Source organism: Triturus cristatus, chromosome 3_1, assembly GCF_964204655.1.
Source record: "Triturus cristatus chromosome 3_1, aTriCri1.1, whole genome shotgun sequence".
Taxonomy (NCBI): Eukaryota; Metazoa; Chordata; class Amphibia; order Caudata; family Salamandridae; genus Triturus; species Triturus cristatus.
In genome coordinates this window covers 87,759,971-87,781,500 of record NC_140583.1, presented here as the reverse complement: position 1 = coordinate 87,781,500, position 21,530 = coordinate 87,759,971, and positions in this window count along the sequence as shown.

The window sequence follows — 21,530 nt, the reverse complement described above, 5'->3', positions numbered from 1 at the left end:
GTGACAGCAGCTTTGTTTTGACATGTTATCACAGGGACACAGCATATTAGATTTAATCTTAATATCTGGGAAGGAGACTAGATGGTGTACAATTCCAAGCCTTAAACGGGTTAAGACAAATCTGTGTGAGTTATGAGTCACGATGGCAAGGTATGTCTGAAAACCTGACCTTAAATTCAAGTCAAAGTAAGAAGCAACTGTAGTTAGATTTTTAGACTGATTTTCTCTAGCCAACTTCTTGAATGCTAGGAACTTAGACTTGATGTCTTTCTTTGGTATCAGTGCAGCAGCTTCGGGATTCAGGCGGATGTTACATTCAAACAAAAGATTAAACCAGTGATAAATATAACTCAACCAGGGAATACGAGATAGATTATCAAGTTTCAAGCAATCCTTAATGATTGCTTGTGTGAATACAGTCTCAGATTTGGACCAGATAGAGCGCCAAAGAAGTAATGGGCGTAATGCGGCTAAATCCGCGATGAAGTCAATACCAGCCTCCATATGGGTTAGGATATTGGGGGCCGAGGACGGGGCGCATAACAGTTTCTTCAAAAACTTATTTTCATCAATCTGTAAGCCATTCACAGAATGATGCCCCCAGACTCCCGCCCCGTATAAAGCAGATGAAATACACCTAGCTTTGTAAATTGCTAGCATGTCTTTCACACTCCTTTGTCCCAGTTTAGCTGCAAATCTGAAAATACTATTTGTGTTTCTGTACATCTTTAACCTTACGTTCTCGTCTTCATTTGTCCATTTCCCGTTGCCTGCGAATGTTATCCCAAGATAACAAAAACTATTAACCGATTGAATCTTTACTTTGTCAATAAAGAAAGAGGAATTGGATTTCGCCCTCTTTCCACAGGTCATGGCGAAAGTCTTACTTTTGTTAATGATCAATTTCCTTTCTTTGGTAAATAGCACAAATCTGTCTATGAGGCGTTGCAAACCATTCTGTGTCCGTGAGATGAGAACTGCGTCATCTGCGTATAATAAAATAGGGGTAACGCTACCGTTAGTCAAGGGGGCGTCTGAGGTTAATTTACTTAAAATCGAATCAATTTCATTTATAAATAAAGAGAATAAAAACGGGGCCAAAACGCACCCTTGACGAATCCCTCTTGTGACTTTAAAAAAAGGTGTACATTCTCCCATAGGACCAAAGCGTACTTTGCATGAGAGGCCAGAATATAACCGAGCCAGAAAGAAAACACACTCTTTGGGGGCTCCGAGATCTAACAATGTGTCCCAGAGGATGTTGTGGTCTACAAGATCAAAGGCGCTACTTAGGTCTGCGAAACAAAGGAAGAGATTCCCCTCCTTTGCAACAGTATATTTGTGTATTAAAAGATCTAAATTAATACACTGTTCCTGCGTCCCCAGGCCTTTCCTAAATCCGTATTGCGCCTTTGAAATTATCTTGTTGTCTTCGGCCCATGTCTCAAGTCTCTTTAAGATTATTCTGCTCAGTATTTTTATCGAAGCGTCTAAAAGAGAAATGGGACGATAATTACTTGCCTCAGACCTTGATCCCTTTTTGAAAAGGGGAATAATTATTGACTGGCCCCAAGAAATTGGCATCTGGCCCTCCGTTATAGCATTAAAAAACCTGGTCAGGATCGGTGCCCACAGATCTAATTCGGATTTATACAAATCCAGCGGGACTCCATCCGGGCCAGGTGCCTTGCCGCCCTTGCTATTGCGTAGTCCTTCATAAACCTCATCAAGACCAATGTCTAGAGGCAATCTGGGCCAAGTATACTCATTGTCCATATGGGAATCTAAAATTAGCCTATCCGGATTAAAAATATTTAAAAAGTGGTGCATCCATGATTGACAATCAACATGAGAGGTAATTTCGGGCACTGAGTCATCTTTTAAGAAGGGACTGTTTATGGTCTGCCAGTATAACTTGCAATCATTAGTTTCAGCCGCACAGCTGAGTTTATACCAAGCCTCCTCTTGGAGAGCTCTTTTCCTTTTGATAAGTGATGTTTTATAGGCAAAACGACAAGATTTAATTGCTGTACAATCGCGTGGTTTAATGCACATCGCCAATTTTAGGGCATGGAGAGCATCTGTAAACTTTTATCGAACCAACCATTGTTAATTGCTCTTTTCCCCTTATGCGGCTTTGTGAGTAAATTATCAATTGTTGCACTAATAGTACGTAGGTGGTTCAATATAACTTGCGAATGTACCACATCGCTAAGACAATAGGTTATCTCCAAGGTACACTTTCTTAAAACCTCCTCCAACAGCTCATATGGAACGATCTTAGACCATTTAATCCTAAACCCATTGGGTCTTACAGCCTCCAGAGAGTTAATCCTTTTGTTTGCATCCAAATCTTTGGGACCCCAACAGTGCAGTGATACAGAGATGCTGTTATGATCACTTACAATTTGCTCATTAACGCACAAGTTGGAGTATGCACAATCGTTGGACAATAAAATGTGGTCAATATATGAGTTAGCTCCTCTTCCAGTAAATGTTGGACAGTTAACATTGTTATTATTCTTCGTGCAACTTAACATATCCAAATCAAATTTTGCTAACATCATATTAAGGATAGTGCCATACGTACAATGTGGGAAGTGTAGGCCATCATTTCCCTCCATGTTACCGGTTTCCCTTGTGATTCCACATGAATTGCTCGAGGCATGAGGGCAGGGACTTATATTAAAGTCACCCAACCAAAGAACAATAGATTGGTGGCCAGTAACTGCCTGAGTCCTCTCAATTTCTTTTTCAAGCTCAATCAGGATATTACCTCTATCGACAGTAAAAACATTATTATAAAAATTTATCAACAACAAATCTTTCCCTTTGTCAAACTCTAGGCATAACACCTGGGAATGGGCACCCACTGAAACATAACTTTTAACTTTACAAGTTTTTAGTTTAATGGATATTAAAAGCAAAAGACCACCTTTGGCTCTTCCTGCAATTGAACTCACTGCATTCAGGCTGTATGCTAAATACCCCTCAATAAAGACAGGTTCCTCACACCAAGTCTCCTGAAGACAGATTATATCGTACCCAATATTAAGAAAATCCTTCCACCATGGGGAGTCTAACTTCCTCTTCAGACCGGCAATATTCCACGTAAGAACGCGGTAACCTGTATCAAGATCACACTTAGCCCTTGTGTGATCATTAGCTGGGTCTACCAGGGGAGGGTCAAAATTTAAAGAAGGATCAGCAAAGGTACGACTATTCTGTATCTTGTTAATTCCTATATTCTCCAGAGCAACTTCTGCCTTATTAGGTTCAGGCAAAGGTGAGGGGGGAGTAGTCACTACAGTATCAGTGCAAATACCACTAACTGATTTCTCCTCCATGTTTATCGAAAAATTGGACAGTCAATCGTTTTCCTCCAATGAGGACAGGGCAGAGTACCTGTTAAAAAGGGGAATGGTGTAATCCCTTTGCCTACCAAATTCCTCATTAAACTGTATATTCCCTCTATTATGATACTGCGGGGCTCTTGGTGGCAAAAAGGGAAAATAACTGTCCCCACTCCTGATTAGACCAGGTTCATACTGCCCAGTCTGTTGGGACCTTAACGAATGTGGGCCATCTAAATAGCTGTAAAAATATCCTAAAGGTCTAGCAGAAACCAGGTTAACTTGGTTGGGTAGGGATGCAGCTCTCAAGAGGACAGTTGCCACGTGTTGTGGGTATTTAAAATTAACAAGGATACAATCCCCTGTAGTAGTTTTCCTGCCTTCTCCTATCCAGCTGACTCGACGGGTAGATAAGATGTCTTGTGAAAAAGCCAGCGGAAATCCACAATTTTTGTTAAGCCAGGCGAGTGATTTATTTTTTAAAGAATCATGAGATTCCTGGCTAGAGTTAGGCATACTAGAGTCTGCCTCCGGGACATTAATCAATACAACTGTATAAGGGGCACACTGTGGTGGAAGGTTAACAATATGATTTCTCTTATGTTTAATATGATCAACATCTCCCCTGACTACATGCTTTTTATTGTTACTTGAGCATGTAAGTGCAGAAGTTACTTCTCCTACTAAGGTGGCTATTGTAGGTGGAGCCAAAACTGGTGTAGCAGTGGATGATGCATCTATGGATCGACACAACTGAGTGCTGTCCCCCAGTCCCTGTGGAGCTCCCATATTGTGTATGCCAAGCAAATGCAAAGTAGGTTCCATAGCACCCTCTTTGGGCTTAGAGTGGGTGTGGGCTGAACCGGCAAACGCGGGGGTAAACGCAGGGGGAGAATGTCGTTTTTCATAAGAGTTCAGTAGGCCCTTTAAATTGTCTACTTCTGCCGAGATTATATCTAATTTTGCCATCAAAGGACTAATTATAGACTCTAATTTGGTCTCAAAAATTGAGACCAAATGTCCTATGGTGGTTGCATGCAGAGAGACCCCCTCTATATTAACGTTAGTCCCTAATATATCTTTGGTCAACTCCGGTAAAGCCCCCCTTCCTTGTTGAAAGGAGCCCTGTTTTTTTGGCTTGTGGGTCGCCACTCTCTTTGCTGGTGCTTTCCTACATGCCCGTGTTTTCCTCTGCATCGGGGAGGGGGTTAAAATTGTTTTACAACCAGATGCTGTAGTCGATGTGATAGAGGAGTTCAATTGGGAGGTGAGTTCATCAATGCTTCCAACTGTGTCTGAAACAAAAGGTGCAACATCAATCCCATCAACATTGTCTGTAGTAACCATACTACTTTCGACGGGTATTACAGTATTGGGAGCTAAGGTATCCGTTGGGGAAGTTTCTAAAGTAGATCTGCCCAATGAAAGTCTCCGATCATTATTAATCTTATTTACAACTTTTACCAAATAGTTGTCCATTGTCCTCTTGTCCCCAGCACCGGGGTGGTTGGATGATTTACTTTTCGACATGAGTATGGACATGTACAGTAACTTCAACACAGGACTCTTTTTAGGACTGTTCACTTACAAATTAATCGAAGATCTTGGATCCGTGGCCCTGCCCTGCCTTATCCTGCCTCTGACGGCCACAGACGGCCCGCCCTCTGCCCGGGCTCAGCCCGGCGACGCCCGCGCGCGTCCCGCGACGCGGGGGAAGCGCCGTTCCTTAAGAGCGCCTCCTGGCGCGTAATCGTCGTCAGCTGTTCCCCTGGCGCATGGAGTGCCGGGAAATGAAGTCCGTCCCCGCACGGCGGCCGCGGCTGGGAATGGCGGCAGCGGGGGGCGGAGAGCAGCAGGACAGCGGGCCGAGAAGAACACAGGCACAGAGGTGAGTGGGTGCCCGGAGGGTCAAGCGCCAACACAAGGTCCGCAAGCAGGAGCCCACTCTGCCGAGGAAGCGCCGTTCCTTAAGAGCGCCTCCTGGCGCGTAATCGTCGTCAGCTGTTCCCCTGGCGCATGGAGTGCCGGGAAATGAAGTCCGTCCCCGCACGGCGGCCGCGGCTGGGAATGGCGGCAGCGGGGGGCGGAGAGCAGCAGGACAGCGGGCCGAGAAGAACACAGGCACAGAGGTGAGTGGGTGCCCGGAGGGTCAAGCGCCAACACAAGGTCCGCAAGCAGGAGCCCACTCTGCCGAGGAAGCGCCGTTCCTTAAGAGCGCCTCCTGGCGCGTAATCGTCGTCAGCTGTTCCCCTGGCGCATGGAGTGCCGGGAAATGAAGTCCGTCCCCGCACGGCGGCCGCGGCTGGGAATGGCGGCAGCGGGGGGCGGAGAGCAGCAGGACAGCGGGCCGAGAAGAACACAGGCACAGAGGTGAGTGGGTGCCCGGAGGGTCAAGCGCCAACACAAGGTCCGCAAGCAGGAGCCCACTCTGCCGAGGAAGCGCCGTTCCTTAAGAGCGCCTCCTGGCGCGTAATCGTCGTCAGCTGTTCCCCTGGCGCATGGAGTGCCGGGAAATGAAGTCCGTCCCCGCACGGCGGCCGCGGCTGGGAATGGCGGCAGCGGGGGGCGGAGAGCAGCAGGACAGCGGGCCGAGAAGAACACAGGCACAGAGGTGAGTGGGTGCCCGGAGGGTCAAGCGCCAACACAAGGTCCGCAAGCAGGAGTTAGATTTCATTAGTGCTTTTCCCTTCAATGTATATTTTAGTAAACTACGAAAGATGCTTTGCAGTAAAAACACCCACAGGCTAGGATGAGGGATCACAAATAGCACTCAACAACATTTGTGCACAGATTTTGTAAAAATAGATATCAGAAGCATCCATGTGACCCCTTGTTAGGGAACCCAGAGAGAAACCTAACACCTAATTTCTGGTGATTGTGGACATTTAAAATGTCAGCTCTCCATTACTAATGAATTTCATCATAAAAGCAAAACGTATCAGGGAAAACAGTGACTTCATCACGGTCATTGTCTCTTTATCCCTCTTTGAACCTACTGCCGGAGATGTGTTAAAGACAGCAGGGGCAGATTTACAAGCCCCTTGCAACACTTTTGTGCCGGCGTTACATCACTTTTATGACAAAGTGGCAGCGTAAAAATTGCAGCCATTTTCCAACGTGGCGCATCTAGGGAGGTCTGTCACGTTGCAAAGTTTTGTGTCACATTATACCTGCATCAGGTATAATGTATGCAGGGTGGACGTTCCCACACAGAAAAGCCTCGTAAAAGTGACGCTGTGAAATCTACAAGATTTCACTGCCTCACTTCTGGGACGCCACTGCATCAAAACCTTACGCCTGCTCGAAACAGCCGTAAGGACTGATGCAGTGTAGTGGGAATAGGCCTCAAAATTCATTAATGGAGTTGCGCCGTGCTTGACATGACTCTAGTAATGCGTGACTTTTGCCCTGACAGATGCGTCAGAATTTATGATGCATCTGTCAATCCTTGCGTCATGGTGTGCCGTATTGTAAATACGGCTCATCCATGGTGGCACAAGGGTTTTTCAGGGTGGTGCAGTGAAAGTGACACATTTCTACAGATGCGCCACTTTCTTGCAAATCTGTCCCAGCAGAATCTTCTGGAAAGCATGACTTCTCGACCACGACCATGACCTGAAAAAGCAGCAATTGCTCTTGCATCAGTTCGATGTGCACTGTAGCATGGCCGCCACTACCACCATCATGATCACTGCCATAACCATAGCTGTATTGTAAAGTGAAGTGGCAGCTGTTCCTTCATCATTGCTAGATGCTGAAAATATCTATTCTACCAAATTCAGAAATAGCTTCTATGAGTGGAGTCACATGTACAGGGTAAGCGTAGCATCCTCCCCTGCCTGCCAGCATGCAAAAAGATTATACGCTACACAGAGCGTAGTAGACATCTTTATTCCACAACATACAATCCCACATTGCACACTCATCATGCCATAACTGTTAAGAACCACACCCTAACACCTCCTAGCAGGTTACGTAATTCCTTGTTGAGTCCACCCACAACCGCAAGAGTCCTATCACACATAGTCTCATAACACTAAATCGCCTCCCTTGTTAAATAAAAAGTACAAAGAGTCACACCATATTTCTTCAAAGAGGTGTTGAGGCGCCCACACTGGTTGAATGATCGTGTGGTATGAGATAGTTGAGATACACCTATGGCATTGATTCTGTTGCTTGATCTGGACTGTCAGGCGGGGTCGCCTCATTTATGATTGGAGGAGCCGATGACCGTTGAGCTAGCTGCTTAAAGTGTGACGAGTCAAGGACTTTCCAGGACGATGCGCAGTCACGATATGTTCTTTGCACATCACAACCTTCAGAGGATCAACAGTACACGGAGTGTCTGTGGGAATGTGGTTTATTAGTAGGTGTAGGCAGGTACCTACCTTTACTACTAAGGCCACAATCACAATATAAGGTCCAGTCAAGCTCTCAATAAACTTTCCCTTGCTCAACCCTTGGTAGCTGGCTATGAGCAAGCAGGCTTTACTTAGGAGACAGGTATGTAAAGAATTTAAAAACAGCAATAAGTTAAATAAGACACAAGACACAATAAAAATCCAAGAAAAATGAATAAAAGTGGGAAATATGTTTATGATGAAAATGATACCAAAGTGAGAAAAATCCAATGTAGGGAACCAGAGATATGAATGTTTAAAGAATAAACACTTTCTAGTGCCTAAAAACAGAAAGCGCTAACTTGGGACATCTGGTCGTGCTAGACCAGGGCAAAGTCAAAGTCTCAGGCCAACCGTGTTGGAGCATGGGTCGATTACAATGGGCAGTAGCCTTGGTCAAGTTTTTATTTTTTGACAGTTACCTTTTGGGAATTGTTTCTCTCAACGTCGAGTAAGGCTCCTCTTCAGGACAGGTTTCAAGTCGACGTCGACAGCTTGGCTTAGGTTGAGGCCTCGTGAAATCCTGAAGGCCTTGAGCTCTGGAGTTTTCTGCAGGACTCACGTGGAATCCAGACTGGGTTGCAGTTTAACATCGGGGACTTGGCTCTCGATGACGGGTCGGACAACTTATGGAACTTTTTACCAAAAATTCTTCAACTTCTTCCAGAAGGTCTGTTTGGGGTTCCAATGTGTCCACATCACCAATCCAAGGTTCAAGAAGCTCTGAGTTGGTCCTTGAGATGTTGGGACTATGTCTCCTACAATGCACCTGGCCAAATCCTTTAAAGTCTAGCTGAAGGTGGTCAGCTGGATTCGTCTTGCTGGAGATGATCAAGTGGAGCTCTTTTAGCATGTTGCTTTCAGGGAGTCTACTCCGTCCACTTTCAAAGTAAGGCACAGTCCTTAGGGCTGTAGTTTCCCAAAGTGTGTAGTAGGTGCAGTCATTCATAGTGCAGTCCTTTTGGTGCAGGCCAGGGTTCCATCATGGCAGTACTTCTTCATTCAGTTTTAGGTAGGCATGGATCTGAGTTGCTGGGCAGCACTCCCATATTTATCCTGTGTTACTGGAGGGAAAGCAGGGGGGCACAGCTGACCAATGAGGTACAGGGTGACAATGGTGTGGCTAAGTTTCCCTACCACTCCGCTTCCAGTCCCTCTGCTAATTCAATTAAAGGGGCTCTTGTCTCGCTGGGGGTGCAAGAAGTGGGGGTGAGCCTGTGTCTTACTGTCATTCCTTCTTTGAAAACCAGTTTGACTACCCAGCTCACTTCCTGCCTTTTGCTCTGTAATTGCAGATCTCCTCCCAACAGATATCTCTTTGTTTCCTTGCAAGCCACTTCACACCTCATCAGAGCAGTTTGGCTCAGCCTGTTAAAGGTTGGCCAATCAGGAGAGGCTGCTGGAAGACTGGATTTTAGCACATCAGAAAAGCAAGTTCTATAACTTCCTTTCTGTGATAGTTAGAATAAATCCAACCTTGGCAAGTCGCTGGATTGTTCTAACTATCATTTTCATATTTTGAAGTATTTTGTTAGTTCACTTCTATCAATAGTTAAACTTTATTAAAGTATTCCAATGTTAGCCTATAGAGCTAATGTTCTACAATGGGAAAAAGCTAGATTGGCAGTTTTACCCTCACCAGGGCCTATAAACATATTTTATAATGTACCTGTTTATAGTTACAAGTCATGCTACACATGCGGCACATAGGGGAGACCGTAGGGGTGGCTTATAAGTAAAAATTAGAAAGTTTAAGACGCTGAAACTAGCTTTAATTCTAAAGACGAGTTTGCATATAATTTACTTTTAAAAGCAGCCTGTAAAGCAGGGCTGCCTTTAAAATGACAGAAGGCAACAGAGCAGTAGACACATACGCGCATTGAATCTGCTGGGGCTCTAAACCTTCATGCCCTACCATATAATATGGACTTACAGGTAGGTTGTCTGTACCAATTGTAATTATACCTAATTACCATGTACTTTTTATCAGAACGCAGGCCCTAGGTCTCTTTAGCAGAGCCCAGGGCACAATCAGAGTCAGAAAAACAGCATCTAGTAGTCAAAATGGGGGCAAAAAGTGGGGGGACACTGCAAACAGGTCCTGGTTTCTCACACGTGTGTCTTCAGCATTTGTTTATTGCTTGACCAGGACCCAGTCACCTTCATCGAAGACTGTTTCCTGAGCTTGTCAACGACGATCAGCATATGTTTTTGATATGGCACTTTTGCAAAGTGTCCATGACACAAACCTTATTCGGAGTCAAGGATTGGTCTGCTGTCGACTGGGGCAGTATCGTTTCACTGGCTCTCCCAAATAGCAAGATGGCAGGAATCTCATCAGTTGTTAAACTGGGGAGTTGAATGATAGGCATGGATAACTTGACACAGGGCCTGGTTTAACTTGATTCCCTGATAGTTGCTCATTGAATTACCCGTTAAGGGTACCCATGAATTGTTCCACAACACCATTAGCTTGGGGTCACAGAGGTGTGCTCTTTTGATGCTTGACATTTAGGCTGACCAGAAATTCCTTGAATTCTTTGCTATTGAATTGTGGACCATTGTCAAATTTGAGAATGACAGGGATACCCCACGCTGCAAAGATGTCATTTGGCACCTCGATGACCTTGTCATGGATAGCTGACAATAACTCCTCTACTAAAGGAAAGCGTGAATACTCATCGATGAATATCATGAAATGATGCACGTTTTCTAAAGGCCCAAATAAATCAATGGCAACTGTTTCGCAAGCATGTGCAGAAAGGTCAGACATTGTCAAATGGTGCTGCGTCACTTTGGGTGAAAGAGATGCAAGGATGGCACTCTTTTCGTTCCCTCTCAATTCGACATCTAGGCACAGGAACGTCACTCCATCTCTTAGGGCTCTCTTGGTGGCTGCAATGCCACAATGGCCCTCGTGGACTAGTACAATGACTTGCTGTCTTAGGCTCTCAGGTATGACGATTCTTGAGTCTCTCAATACAACACTGTTGGACTTGGCAGGGTCATCCCTAAAATTTTAGCATTTCTCCTAGCCTTTTTTCTGACATGGTGTTGGTGGTTTCAGGACTCTGGGCACTTAGCACTGCTGTTCAGTCTAAAGTGTGTATGCTCTCTGTGGTAAATATGGTAAGATTGGTCTACACCTGTTAGGCGTATTTAATTTACCTGTCAGTCCCTTGTAAAGTGGTATCTTATATACCAAACTCTGCATTGAGATAATCAAAGGTTTGGGGATTATTTTTCCTGAGTTTTATTTTTCTCCTGAGAAGTGTTATTTCTGAATTGTGCACTCTTGCTCCAGCTCAGACGCCTAGGTCTCTTGTGTTTCACCTGTGTATTAAGTGCCTTGCCAAAATGGAATTTACCTTTGACATAAAAGACCTGTTGAACTACAGTCTAGAGAAGCTAAGGGGGTTCTGTGATGAGAGAAGCTTAGTAGTGAGTGGAGAGGTCATTCAGCGAGACTTTGGGAATGCCCTGATACGTTGGCAACAGGATAGATGAAGACCGATAGAGAGGACCCAAGCCGCACACCAAGAGGGTGGTGGGTTTGAGTGTGGCCCAGAAGAGTCTGAGGAAAAGGAAGAAAATGACCGGGCAGGGACACCAGTAGATAGTGAGGACCCCATAGATAGGGAGTCCCTTTCTGGGTCCAGTGTCAGGGGTAGTGCCCCATCCCTTTCCCTGTCCCCAGAGGAGTGGGTGGATAGGAGGGAATAAAGGGAGCATCAACTGTCTTTGGAGAGGCTCAGATTAGAGCATGCCAAGGAGATAGTTCAGCTAAGTTTGGAGGAGAAAAAGCTGGAGACCTAGAGGGTCTTAGCCTAGGAAAGGATGACGGAGGCAGAGAGGGCCTTCGCCATAGAGAAACTAGCTCTGGAGGGTAGATCGTCCCCTGAGAGTAGTTTTAGTTGTCTGGATTCACCAGTGAGGTTGGTATCCAGTGGTGGCAGCAAACTGAAGTCTAGTGCAGGAAATCCCACTCCCAGATCCCAGAGCGTGGTACCTAGTTCCCAGGAAGAGGGTGTCACACCTGAAGGGTATACGGTGAGGTTCATGGGCAGTAGGAAACTGTCTCACCAGTCTTGGGGGGAGTTTGTGGATGAGTGTTGTGATGCACTGGAAGGTTGGGTGATGAGTAGCATGGCAAATGGTTTTGAAGGGCTGTTCAATCTGGTTGTCGGAGAGCACATGTTCAGTAATTGTGCTCCGGGGTTACGCCAACACCTGCTGGAGTGTGAGTTCTTGGATCCCAGGAAGCTTGCACGGGAGGCAGACCTCTGGCTGTGTGACGAAGAGTCTGAAGAGGCATTGGGGAGTGATCCCAAAAGGAGTGGCTCAGGTATCTTCCGGTCCTGTGTGGTGGAAGAGGTTCAGAGTAGCACAGCTAGGTCCCGGTGTAGTGGGAGGGATGTAGGGGCTCACATCCAGTCTCCGTGGAGAAGGAGTGAGTGTGGGACTGTGTGTCCCAAGGTGCCTGAAACCCAATCGCAGGACCTGAAGGGTTCCTTAAGGGAACACCAGGTTGGGGGTCTAGGCTGTACTTGCAGGCCATTTGAGGAGGATCCCGTTAGTATCAGGAGAACCTGGAGCGTCTATAAATGGAGCTCCAGTGGTTCTGGTGTCTGGCAGTGCCACTCCAGTTGGGAGGGTGCAGAAGTCCAGATTGAGGGGTGAGAGGGGGATGTGTTCCCCAGTGGGGGAACCAGTGGGTCAGGGACCAGCCAGAAGGGCTGAGTCTTCTAGGAGTAACCATGGTGACACCACTTCTGTCCTGGAGGATCTTCACGCACTGTCAGATGGACAGGGGTCAGTAGATCTGCACCAGGCAGACTGTCACACGACACATGAGTCATGTGTTACCCTCGGGGGGATACTGTGTGAGTCCCCAGAAGTCCTGGTGTGCCAGGCAAGTGTTCAACCGCAGGGTTTAGTCCCTGGGTTGGAAGGCCAGGTTCAGGTTCTGCCTGACCTGGAGGGAAGGACATCTGTAACCAGTATCCTGACCGGGGGGATACTGTGTAAGTCCCCAGAAGTCCTGGCATGCCAGGCAAGTGCTCAGCCACAGGGTTCAGTCCCAAGGTTGGGAGGCCAGGTTCAGGATCTGCCTGACCTGGAGGGAAGGACATGTGTAACCAGTGTCCTGACCGGTTTGGCTTCCAGGGGTTCCACTCCAGTTGGGAGGGTGCAGCACTCTGGAAGGGGGTGCAGAGCGAGGGAGTACTCGCCTCTGACCCCGGTACAAACTGATGGTTTAGACCCCAGGTTGGGAGACCAGTTGCTGGAGAGAGGTCCTGAACTGGTGGGAGAGTTGTGTTCTGAGGGTTCCTCTCCAAGGAGGAGAGTGAGGAACCCTAGAAGGAGAGGTAGGGGGAGGAGAGCCTCGCCCATGACTCCTGGTCAGCCTGAGTGTGCGGACCCTAGGCTGGAGGATCAGTGGCAGTTTAGAACTTCCCTGATGAGGGGTAGAGTGGAGAATGGGTACTATGTGCCTGGGGTTACTGCCCTCCACTCTGTAAGTTGCCAAGGACCAGATACATCTGGATGGCCTAGGGCCTGGTCCTGGCCGTGGACAACTAGGGAGTACCAGTGGGGCAGCTTAGTTGGTCCTGGGAGCTTTGACAGAGGGAACCACATGGGTTTGCCGTGTCCGCGTCCATGTTCTATTGCAGGGAAGCCCATCAAGGTGGTGATTGGTCTACCCTGCGTTTTGGCTGGAAGGGGGTTGTGTTGGAATTGGCCCTTTTTGCAGGGTCATCCCTAAACTTTTTGCATTTCTCCTAGCCTTTTTTCTGATATGGTGTTGGTGGTTTTAGGACTCTGGGCACAATAGCATTGCTGTTCAGTGTAAAGTGCGTGTGCTCTCTGTAGTAAATATGGCAAGATTGGTCTACACCTATTTGGCATATTTAATTTACCTGTCAGTCCCTTGTAAAGTGGTATCTCATATACCCGGGGCTGGTAAATTAAATACTACTGGTGGGCTCGCAGCGCTGATTGCGCCACCCACCAAAGTAGCCTTTCAAACCTATCCCAGTCCTCTGCCATTGCAGAGCCTGTGCGAGCAGTGTTACTGCCGCTGTGATGTGACACCTAAAGTGTGTGCCATGTCTGTGACCCCTCTTTTACTACATGTCAGTCACCCCTAAGTTAGGCCCTAGCTAACCCTATGGGCAGGGTGTATTGTAGGTAAAAGGTAGGACATGGGCCTTAAGTGTGTGACATGTCCTGTTAGTGACAAACCACCATTTTGGCTTCTCACTGCTGTGAGGCTGCCCTCCCGTAGGAATGCATTGGGGATTCCCTGATAAGTGTTTAAGTGGTAATTCCTGATATGAGAGGAGTAGCGTGGTCAAGTTTGGTATGGTTGGAATAGTAATAATAAATGCTGCGCAATGGTGTGCGCAGATTTATTATCACTATTTTAGAATTGTCACTTCTAGAAGTTGGCATTTCTGTGTGCTATGTGTCTGCATGCTCGATGTGAATTGCATGTCTGGCTTTGGAGTGACAGGGGCTGGTGAGGCATGTGTGGCTCCAGGAGGGGCAGGGTTAGTCAGTGCTAGGCTGAATAGGGCATCCGCATTTGGAGTAGTGGGAGGAGTAGTCCCCTAACCCTGAATAGTATTGTGCCTGCCTATGTGAATGCTGGCTCTGTCCCCCTGTGGTGTGTCTGATCACGTGCCCCCCCTGACAAAGGGGAAGAGGAGCCTTGGCAACAAATTGCTCCAGAACCAGATTAGGCTAGTTCCACCAAGCCCTGTGCTAGGGCAGACAAACAAAGGGAATTTGTAATATCAATGTAGGGGTTGTGACCCCAGGAAAGGTGTGCTTGTGCTTACTTGGGCTAGGGGGGACACTTTGCCAGGAGGAACCACCATGGGACCCAGCTGCAGCTTCTTGGGGGTCCCTGCGTGCTGGCCTGCCTGGCTGCGCCCTGCTGTGGTTTCCCCAGCCCCAAAGACTTTTTCCTGCCTTTTGGATTCCTTGCCCAGCCTTTTCCCCTTCACCTGTGGAGCCTTAGTGCCTCGTGAGCGCTACATTTGAATTATTACTTCGAGGGAATCCCGATGTGGGGATTCCCCCACATGGATGCTGAGAGAAGCGGGACCCCACCCTGCGTTTTGCCAATTGCAGCGGAGGCTACCCCGCTTTCCTGCAGCTTCAACGGCGGGTGCCCACCCCACATTGTGGAGAAGGCCGGAGCCCATTCCGCAATTGCGCTTAATCGAAGGTGGGAGCCTACCCCGGGCTTCAGTGAGAAGAGGAGAAACCGCCGAGTCCGGCGAAACCGGAAGTCAGGCAACCTTGTGCCTGGAAGTGGGCTGGGTTCCCGTGTTGCCCGTGGGAACCTCGTGTGGTGCCCAGCAAAGAAAGCGGAGACCTTGGGGACTGCGCTCCGTACCCTTGTCCAGCTGCTGGCGGGCGTCCACCGCGCGTTGCTGTGTCCCGTGGGACCAGAGGAGGAGTGTGGAGCCACGGGAGACTTCACTCCCTGCGGTCAGGAAGTCGGGCAAGGCTGTGCCTGTCTATGGGCGGGGCTTCCGGGAGGAAATAGAAGCCCCGCGTGTTGTTGGGAAGCCAGCCGAGGAGTCAGGAAGGAGCTGGGTGGCAGGCTGGGCCTGGCAGCTGGAGAGCTGGTGACTCGCGGGCGCATTGGATCCAGAAAGAGAGGAGGGGGCGGCTCCCGGGTAGGAGTTCTAGCGGTATCCCCAGTGGTGACGCTCGGGGCCCAGCAGAAGAAGAAGGCAAGCTTCTGGGAGCAGGCAACACCTGGTGGCCAGTAGTTCCCCGGGCGAGCGGAGCACCGACAGAGCCCTGGTGAGTGGGGTTCTTTGATACGTATCCCGTGGGGCGATTTTAGTTAGGAGTCCGAGTGGGGCTCCACTTTTGCACAGTTGGTGCCAGGGCTGAGTTCTTTTTGGGCCACGTTAAGGCCCTGTGCAGATGCCCCGTTCTGAGGGGACATTGTGCTAGGAGTCCCTGAGTTGGATTCCAGAGGCACGGTAGTGCCCAGATCTGTTTGTGCTCCACAGCTGCCCCGCCGGACAGTGGGTAGCTGCAATGTTTGGGGGCATTTTGTGGGTAAAGAGTCAGGGGGTGAATTGCACCCCAAGCCCCAGCATAGTGCGCACTTTGCTTTTGCTGTTTGTGCAGCCAGGGGGCCATTTGGAAGGCCCCACTAGAAACCCTGACATTTTTGGTCAGAGGGCATTTGAGCCCCAGCGAAAGGCCAGTTGGCTTGGGGTCAGTTCTATGTTGGTAGGGCACACAGCCCTAATGTGATACCTAATGCGTAATGTGTTTATGCTTAGGATGAAATTAATGACAATTCACTTTGTCTGGTTTCTACTTGTGGTAAAGGTCGTCACTCTTTGGGCTTGTGAGCATGGCGAGAATGCTTCTGGAATCTTCTGGCGTCCATTTTCTCTTCTAGCTGTCACGTATTTGGTTTCTCTTTCACTTTGCAAACTGTTATGAAGTGGTTTTCTTTCTTACAACCTGTACACGTCTGTCCCATTGCTGGACATTTTCCTTCACGGAGAATTGAAACCCCTTGTGCTAGGTTTTCATGACCAGCACTGATTAGTTTTTGGCTGTCCAGCTTCCATTTCAGGAGCTTATTGATCTGCGCTGTCATAGGCCATGGAACTGTTACTACTTTCTCTAACTGAGCATCTCTCTTAACATGTGTCTCCTGAACAAGTCTGAACTACAACCATTAATGACTCTGAAGCGTGTGGTTTCTACATCATTAAATTCACTAAACATGCAGTGTCTGATAAGTCTCTCAACACACTCATCCCTTGTTTCACCAGCTTGCTGTCTTGCTTGACTGAAAATATACCTTTCATAGTGGACATTCGGCATCGGCTTGAAATTGGTACCCAATGATTCTTTGATCTGACTGTATGATATTGCTTCAGTTTGCAAGATTTCCTTCAGCACTTCTTTCACTCCATCACCGGCAAGGTTCTTTACATATTTAATGATTTTCTTATCATCTACTTCTCCTATGGCATATATGAAGTCATCGAACTTCTCGATCAATGCAGTCCACCTGCGCCAATATTCTGCTTCTTGACAGTGTCAATTAGCAGTGGTGGTTTTAGAAACACAGCTGCATCGTACTACGGGCTCTTTTCTACTGCCGGTGAGAGTATATGCTATTGAGACAGCTTTTGCTGTGCACCTGAATCTGCATCTTCTGCATGCACCGGTCTTGTACTTGAGCTTGGTCGTAGGGCGTTTCCTTTCTCCTTGATGGTGAGTTAGCTTTATGTTTCTCTCGTTTGGTTGTCTTCCTTCTTGACGGAAGGTGACAGTTACATCTCTCACACTTTATCAGTGTTGCGTTTAGGTACATGGTTGTCACTGCCTTTAGCAATTTGATTTCTATCAATGACAGCTCTATATTATGATGTGGTGCAGTATCTCTTCTCTTGGCCTTACCAGTGGACTTTTCCCTTGCGCTCTTCCGCAGGGCTTTCAACTTCTATATAGCGTGGAGCGGGGCCAATGTCAAACTGCTTCTCAATGACTTGAATGTGCATGTGATACGCATGTGTAGTTTTCTGTATCATTGCAAACTTTCAGGAACAGCAGTCTTGTTTCTTCGAGACAGAAATCCCCTACTCGTCATCAGTTGTAGCGTCCTCTCCAGCCGAAGAGCATGCAAAATTAATGCAACACACAAGGAGCTCTGTAGTTGATGTTTTTATTCCACAGCATACGATCGCACACGGCAAACTCATTACTTCATAGCCATTAAACACCACACCTTAACACGTCCCAGCAAGTTACTGAATTCCTTGTTGAGTCCCCCTAGAACCGCAAAGGTCCTAGCGCACACAGTCTCATGACACTTCAGTAAGTAGCAAATCATTTTCACCCTGTACCTTGATAATGCTGTGCCTTATCACTTCACCTTGTTTTTCACCAATGCCCAATGAGCATTCCTTTTATTTAATTTCTAGGCCTATGCACAGGGAGATGACTCATAACAACAGTTTGCCTTAGTTAGTCTTAGTGCCTATACTGACAGCCATGGAGAGTGAGGGACAAAGAAAGGAGGCACACAATATTGAAGAGAGCAGTTTCTATTGCCATTACCAAAGAGCTGATGCCATAGCTCCGCCACCGACTAAGTGTAGGAAGAGGAGGACGATAGGGGTCATGATAAAGGGGAATGGGTGGGAGTGTAGGGTGATGATGAGAGTAATTGGGGAGAAACAAAAGGAAGGGCAAAGGAACTATAGCAGAGCCAGTGCACTGGTGACCACTTAGGCGCGACCAAGAAGGACCATTACCTGGGGCGACAAAAAAGTGTCTCGGGACAGAAAAATATCTAGGGGCAGAAAACTGTAACGCTACTCTCGCGCGCACCACATGAAATGATCAAAACCCACACTGGTAGTCACAAGGTTTTGTTGATCACTTTACCATCTGACACAGAACTTTTGCACATTATCCTGGTTGTTATTAATACAGCCAATCCAGCAGGTGTAGCAAATACCAAAATTGTATTATATATTTTATTTTATCATTTATGCTATGTCTACTTATTAGTGGCTTCTATTAAGCGGAGACGTGAGGACAGTGAAATGCATCACGTTGAATCAGAAAATGTGACTAGGTGAGTGGGTTATTTGAGCATGGAGCAATGTTTCGCAAAGCTCAGAGGTGATGGTAGATGTGCTGGTAGAAACTCAGATGTAACTATCTACATGTTATGGAAAATTAACAATGATGACTGGAAGAGGTGTGGAGCACAGGTAATGGTAGGATTTTTAAGTTATTCTTTGGAAGTAGTGTATGGTTATTCTCAAATGAAAGGGAGTGTGTTCCACATCCTGGGGTGTAGAAGGAAAGGAGTCCCTTGGAATGGGAGACCCAATGTTTCAAGTTTAATGATGCATGTTATATGTGCTCAGCAGCAAGGGAATACCATTTTTGCTAGGATGTTTCTTTTAGGTAAAGATGACTTTCTGGTGCATGCAACATGGCAGGAAATTGATATGTGTTGGAAGAGATATTCAATTACACCTTTCAAGGAGGGGTTAAAATAGGTGTGCCTACACTGGCCATCACACAGGCATGGGCCCCATGCCCAGAGCGTTGGAGGTCGAACCAGATATGTAGGTAATTATCAGGTTTTACATCACTACAAATGATTCATTTAGAACCACAGTTCTTGCTGTAGATTTGCATGGCTTTGATTTCTAGAGGAAGGTCTAAACCCAAAGGTAAATCATGCAGGAATGTCTGCCGGGGCTTGGATTATATGATGAAGGAGAATCCAGCACTGGATTCTTCTCAGTTTAGCTCGACCTCCAACAACCAGAGGCTATTTCGTAGCCACCTATCCTCCAATCACGTGCTTTGTAATACACTTTGAATTGCATATTGCTGGTGCATTGTGTGTTGAACATTCGAAGTGACGTGAATCGGTGGCCGGTACCAACATGTACCTTGTGCTCTTATTCTGGAAACCTTTAAGAATATGGCAGGCCAACTTGTTTTTTTCGTGAATAAAATATGTTGCAAAGGCTTTTATTTGAAACCTAATTCTATTTAAAATTCACAATTTACCCAATTTTCGACGACCCCTGTTTCAAGGTCAAGGTGTGTGCAATCCGTTTTGCAGGGATGATTTCTGTGCCTAATTCTATACACATGCAGACATGACGGACAATGTATGAGAGGGCTGTGCAATTCATATAAGAATTAAGTGAAAGCACAGTGACTAAAATGCGTTATTTAATTTATAAATACCGAACACCAACTAGGCTACGAGATAACTGCTGTAAAAGACTGAGTTTGACTTTCGCCCTTTTAGTTACTAAGTTTAAATATATTTAAATCAGTGCAGCAGAGCCTGGAGTTTGAAAATATCAGACTGCTTTACTCTGTAGGCCATACATCCCACCAAAGATGTTTCTCTGCATTGAAGAGCAGCATGAGTTGTAATCCACAAGTTATAAATAAATCTAGCTCATTTACATGGAGCTCTCTCTTGAAAAGGGAACCAGTGAAGTTAAGCGTCATCATTATTTGTGAAGATTGTCTGAGGGTGTTAGGACTGCCAAGTGACAGCTTCAGTGGTGACTCAGAGCGCCATCATCAGTCCAGGCAGAGAGGCAAAAGGTCAACCCTGCTCTGGCATTTGATGCTGATGCGTCATCACCAGGCTGAGCAGCTCTAGCTACAGTCTTTGGGTTCAGTAACTGTCCATTATTCCATCGGATTGGGAATGTTATAGGACAAGGTGCTGCCTGTCTTGTCTTAACCCCTTCGCCACGGCACGAATTTTGCCGCGGCGCTGGGGGCGTTCGGGGTGAGCGCGGCGCTGCCATGCTCTTGACGGAGCCACTCCGTCATGAGCCTCGGGCGCGCTGTGCTCATGACGGAGTGGTTCCGTCACGACTCCGCCCACTTGCATTGTTCGCCCGCACAGGCGGGGAATCAGTGCCACGTGGGCGGAGCGGCCGCAACGGCCGCAGCATGACGGAACCACTCCGTCATGAGCACACGGCGCCCGTGGCTCATGACGGAGTGGTTCCGTCATGAGCAGGCAAGGGGTTAATACAAATAAATCCATTCAGGGGACTTCTTGAAGAAAAGATAAAGTGACATGCGTATAAAGGGTCAAAGGGCTACAAAAGGCACGTTTGACAAAAGACGAAGGCCACATCTGCCTTGCTGTGTCTTCACCAACATTGGATTTCATTTCCAGTCACTAGGATTGACTAAGGGCCTGATTTAGATGGGCATGTTCTCAAGCCCCCATCGCCACCAAAACATCACTTTCAGTGCCTTGGATTGTTTATGTACAGGAAGGTGGCCCTACCTGCACATAAACAAAGCTTTTTTTAACCCCTTCTGCACAAGGCAGCACACATGGAAAAAGCAAAAACGAAGAGAAATTAAGCATTTCTCCTCATTTTAACAAGTTAAAACCAGGTTTTCCCTGGTCTTAATTTTTTATGCCACCCCCGTAAATAGAGGACAGCTTCAAAATCAATTGGTGTTGCAGTGGAACTCACACCACAACACCCACTGCCCACCCCTTTCAGGCTAAGCTTAGCGTGAAACTGGGCCTAATTTACAAGGCAGCATTAAGCCACTTTTAAGTAGCTTAATGCTGCCTTGTAAATAAGGTGAAGCACCTATCTCAATTTCAGTCAGCACAGCAGCTCCAGTTGCTTCATGGCGTTACATTAATTTGTTGTAAATATGGACCTCATTCCTCACCCACGATTCAAGGTATGGCGCTAATTTCTTCTGTCCTTGTGCTGGCGCACATTAGGCTGCCATATGCCAGTGCACACACCCGCGCACTATAATGCAGAATACCATTTCAAGATGGTGGCATGGTTTTGAAGCTTGCAGCATTGATGCTTAGTATTCTGCATAGGAGCAATGGCTTAGGAGCTGCTGGCACTTCCATTACTCAGTTAGCACTAGTCTGCACTTGCAGGTGAGCTGCTGGGGGATGAACTTTCTTTCAGACTATTCACACGTTGGTCAGCCTTCTTTCAGGCTATCTACGCGGTGTCATGAATTCTTTGCCGCCTTAGAGCTGACAATTATTCACTAATGCTTGTTAAAGTACAATTATTCCCTCCATATATTTTTTACAGGTTGGAATGCATTCTTTTCAACAGCGTGGTGATAACACATGTTCTCACAGTTTGGAGCGGGTTTCCGGTTTCTTCCAACTTTTCGATTTGTCATGTAGATTGCCCTCAGTAGACTGCAGCATTTCTTGATT